Source organism: Hyla sarda, chromosome 1 (assembly GCF_029499605.1).
Source record: "Hyla sarda isolate aHylSar1 chromosome 1, aHylSar1.hap1, whole genome shotgun sequence".
Taxonomy (NCBI): Eukaryota; Metazoa; Chordata; class Amphibia; order Anura; family Hylidae; genus Hyla; species Hyla sarda.
Window position 1 is genome coordinate 590,593,609 of NC_079189.1, and position 5,309 is coordinate 590,598,917.

The window sequence follows — 5,309 nt, forward strand, 5'->3', positions numbered from 1 at the left end:
GTAAACCTCCATAGGAGTCACTATTCTATTCTACTCATCTCATTTCACAGGAATAATAACAAAAACTACTGTAATTTCTGTTACACCGATTTTCACACAAATATGAAAATATGTAAATGTGTTCATTTTCCTGCTGCTTCAGTTTTTTTCTGGCCAAAATAGCCGAATTTGGTGGTCCAAATTTTTTCTGTCCGGGCATGCTGGGAGTTGTAGTTTTGCAACAGCTGGAGGCCCACTGGTTGGAAAACACTGGTATAGGCTATACATTCCGGGAGTTGGAGGATTGGTTGGATAAAAACCGGCAGGGTGGCCAAAATACCAGGTGTGCCGGTAAAATACCAGCCAGGTGGCAACCCTACTCCTGTCCTGGTAGCCTAAGCCTGCCAGGGTATGATGGGATTCATAGTGTTGCCACAGGTTGGGGTATAGTGCATGACAGGCACCACTTCCCTGCCGGTGACGGATCAAAGATGAAATGACTTTGGAATTTAGATCTTTTAGATATTTTTTCAATTATACATGAAGACGGCAGGAAAAGAAATGTGAGCAGGGAGTTTCCAGGAAGTATTGTATTTCCCGCTCACACAATATGTCTCCCCAGTGGCCTCGATGACGACCCGTAAATTGGGGGAACGCAACCGAACATGTCAAAGACCTATGTCTACCCTCACTGTTAACTATGTGTGGGCGAAGATGATCATACACCACAGCGGAAAGTTATGGCCGCCGTAATGATGCATTAGGACACAATAGAGAATCTGACACTTCAAGGGCCAAAATTCTTAATGAACAATGACAAGCACATTAAAGAGGAACAGATGTTCTCCTAATGAGGAACAGTCCCTGGAGAATGGAGCATCCAATGCCTAGGTTATATGGTCATACAACCCCTTTCTAAGCAGATTTGCAGTTCAGGATCCTGAGAAAGTTTAGTGACTAATACCAGTGGGAACTTTAAAGGGGCATTCCAGTGAAAAACAATTTTTTTCATATCAACTGGCTCCAGAAAGTAAAACAAATTTGTAAATTACTTCTATTAAAAAAATCTTAATCCTACCAGTATTTTTCAGCTGCTGAAGTTGAGTTGTTCTTTTCTGTCTGACAACAGGTCTCTCTGCTGACACCTCTGTCTGTCTCAGGAATTGTCCAGAGTAGCAGCAAATTCCCTTAGCAAACATCTCCTGCTCTGGACAGTTCCTGAGACAGACAAAGGTGTCAGCAGAGAGCACTGTGGTCAGACAGAAAAGAACAACTCATCTTCAGCAGCTGATAAGTACTGGTAGGATTAAGATTTTTTAACAGAAGTAATTTACAAATCTGTTCAACTGGTGCCACCTCACGATCGCCCTGATTCGTTGGCCGGTTTCCCGGCCGACCAATCAGGGCGCCTGCTGCGGGTGTCACTCCCGCAACCCGCTCCACCCCTCTTCCGGAGGACGTGAGCGGGTGCGAGACGTGCACCCCGGGTGCTGGGGACCCCGATCCCCGGCGTCAATGATGGGATCGGGGCCCCAGGAGCGACGGCCGTGGCGGCGACGACGAGGGACTGACCTGCGCGGCGAGGATCGTTGGAGGTGAGTGACAGCCTCCTGCTGTTGCTTAGCAACAGCTCCCAGCATGCAAAAAGGGCATGCTGTGAGCTGTAGTTATGCAACAGCAGGAGGCAGACCACCACAACTCCCAGCATTCCCTCATGGGCATGCTGGGACTTGTAGTTTTGCAACAGCTGGAGGCACATTTTTTCTATGGAAAAGTGTACCTTCAGCTGTTGTGTAACTACAACTCCCAGCTTGCACAAACAGCTAAAGTGCATTCTGGGAGTTGTAGTAGTGCATCTGCTGGTTGCATAACTACAACTCCCAGCATGCCCGTTGGCTGTCAGTGACTGCTGGGAGTTGTAGTTTTGCAACAGCTGAAGGCACACTGAGTTATGTAGCAAACCAGTGTGTCTCCAGCTGTTGCATGACTACAGTCCCCAGCATCCCCAGCCAAAGTAGTATGCCTCCAGATGTTGCATAACTACAAGACCCAGCATGCCCTTCCGCTGTCCGTACATGCTGGGGGTTGTAGCTTTTGCAACAGCTGAAGGCACACTGGTTGCAAAACACTGAGTTTGTTACCAAACTCGGTGTTTCACAACCAGTGTGCCTCCAGCTGTTGCAAAACTACAACTCCCAGCATGCACTGATAGACCGTACATGCTGGGAGTTGTAGTTTTGCAACAGCTGGATGTTTCTTCCCCCCCCCCCCCAATGTGAACGTACAGGGTACACTCACATGGGCGGAGGATTACAGTAAGTATCCGGCTGCAAGTTTGAGCTGCGGCAAATTTTCTGCCGCAGCTCAAACTGCCAGTGAGAAACTACTGTGAACCCCCCGCCCGTGTGACTGTACCCTAAAAACACTACACTAACACACAATAAAAAGTAAAAAACACTACGTATACACATACCCCTACACAGCCCCCCTCCCCTCCCCAATAAAAATGAAAAACGTCTGGTACGCCACTGTTTCCAAAACGGAGCCTCCAGCGGTTGCAAAACTACAACTCCCAGCATGCACTGATAGACCGTACATGCTGGGAGTTGTAGTTTTGCAACAGCTGGATGTTCCCCCCCCCCCCCAATGTGAACGTACAGGGTACACTCACATGGGCGGAGGATTACAGTAAGTATCCGGCTGCAAGTTTGAGCTGCGGCAAATTTTCTGCCGCAGCTCAAACTGCCAGCGAGAAACTACTGTGAACCCCCGCCCGTAAGACTGTACCCTAAAAACACTACACTACACTAACACACAATAAAATAAAAAGTAAAAAACACTACATATACACATACCCCTACACAGCCCCCCTCCCCAATAAAAATGAAAAACGTCTGGTACGCCACTGTTTCCAAAACGGAGCCTCCAGCTGTTGCAAAACAACTACTCCCAGTATTGCCAGATAGCCACTGACTGTCTAGGCATGCTGGGAGTTTTACAACAGCTGGAGGCACCCTGTTTGGGAATCACTGGCGTAGAATACCCCTATGTCTACCCCTATGCAAGTCCCTAATTTAGGCCTCAAATGCGCATGGCGCTCTCACTTTGGAGCCCTGTCGTATTTCAAGGCAACAGTTAAGGGCCACATATGGGGTATCGCCGTACTCGGGAGAAATTGTGTTACAAATTTTGGGGGGTATTTTCTGCTTTTATCCTTTTAAAAATGTAAAATTTTTGGGAAAAGAGGCATTTTAGGTAAATAAAATATATATTTTTTTACATATGCAAAAGTCGTGAAACACCTGTGGGGTATTAAGGTTCACTTAACCCCTTGTTACGTTCCCCGAGGGGTCTAGTTTCCAAAATGGTATGCCATGTGTTTTTTTTTTTTTTTTTGCTGTTCTGGCACCATAGGGGCTTCCTAAATGCAGCATGCCCCCAGAGCAAAATTTGCTTTCAAAAAGCCAAATATGACTCCTTCTCTTCTGAGACCTGTAGTGCGCCAGCAGAGCACTTTTCACCCCCATATGGGGTGTTTTCTGAATTAGGAGAAATTGGGCTTCAAATTTTGGGGGGTATTTTCTGCTTTAACCCTTTGTAAAAATGTAAATTTTTGGGGAAACCAAGCATTTTAGGTAAATTATTATTTTTATTTTTTTACATATGCAAAAGTTGTGAAACCCCTGTGGGATATTAAGGTTCGCTTTACCCCTTGTTACGTTCCCCAAGGGGTCTAGTTTCCAAAATGGTATGCCATGTGGTTTTTTTTGCTGTCCTGGCACCATAGGGGCTTTCTAAATGCGGCATGCCCCAGAGCAAAATTTCCTTCAAAAAAGCCAAATGTGACTCCTTCTCTTCTGAGACCTGTAGTGCGCCAGCAGAGCACTTTTCACCCCCATATGGGGAGTTTTCTGAATCGGGAGAAATTGGGCTTCAAATTATGGGGGGTATTTTCTGCTTTAACCCTTTGTAAAAATGTAAATTTTTGGGGAAACCAAGCATTTTAGGTAAATTATTATTTTTATTTTTTTACATATGCAAAAGTTGTGAAACCCCTGTGGGGTATTAAGGTTCGCTTTACCCCTTGTTACGTTCCCCAAGGGGTCTAGTTTCCAAAATGGTATGCCATGTGTTTTTTTTTGCTATCCTGGCACCATAGGGGCTTTCTAAATGCGGCATGCCCCAGAGCAAAATTTCCTTCAAAAAAGCCAAATGTGACTCCTTCTCTTCTGAGACCTGTAGTGCGCCAGCAGAGCACTTTTCACCCCCATATGGGGAGTTTTCTGAATCGGGAGAAATTGGGCTTCAAATTATGGGGGGTATTTTCTGCTTTAACCCTTTGTAAAAATGTAAATTTTTGGGGAAACCAAGCATTTTAGGTAAATTATTATTTTTATTTTTTTACATATGCAAAAGTTGTGAAACCCCTGTGGGGTATTAAGGTTCGCTTTACCCCTTGTTACGTTCCCCAAGGGGTCTAGTTTCCAAAATGGTATGCCATGTGTTTTTTTTTGCTATCCTGGCACCATAGGGGCTTTCTAAATGCGGCATGCCCCCAGAGCAAAATTTCCTTCAAAAAAGCCAAATGTGACTCCTTCTCTTCTGAGACGTGTAGTGCGCCAGCAGAGCACTTTTCGCCCCCATATGGGGTGTTTTCTGAATCGGGAGAAATTGGGCTTCAAATTTTGGGGGGTATTTTCTGCTATTACCCTTTTTAAAAATGTAAAACTTTTGGGAAACCAAGCATTTTAGGGAAATATTTATTTTTTTTTTTTTACATATGCAAAAGTCGTGAATCACCTGTGGGGTATTAAGGTTTACTTTACCCCTTTTTACGTTCACCGAGGGGTCTAGTTTCCAAAATGGTATGCCATATGTTTTTTTTTTGCTGTTCTGGCACTTCCTAAATGTGATATGCCCCCCAAAAACCATTTGTCGCTCCTTCCCTTCTGAGCCCTCTACTGCGCCCGCCGAACAATTAACATAGACATATGAGGTATGTCCTTACTCGAGAAAAATTGGGTTTCAAATACAAGTAAAAATTTTTTCCTTTTAACCCCTTGCAACAATTCAAAAATTGGGTCTACAAAAACATGCGAGTGTAAAAAATGAAGATTGTGAATTTTCTCCTTCACTTTGCTGCTATTCCTGTGAAACACCTAAAGGGTTAAAACGCTGACTGAATGTCATTTTGAATACTTTGGGGGGTGCAGTTTTTATAATGGGGTCTTTTATGGGGTATTTCTAATATGAAGACCCTTCAAATCCACTTCAAACCTGAACTGGTCCCTGAAAAAAAGCGAGTTTGAAAATTTTGTGAAAAATTGGAA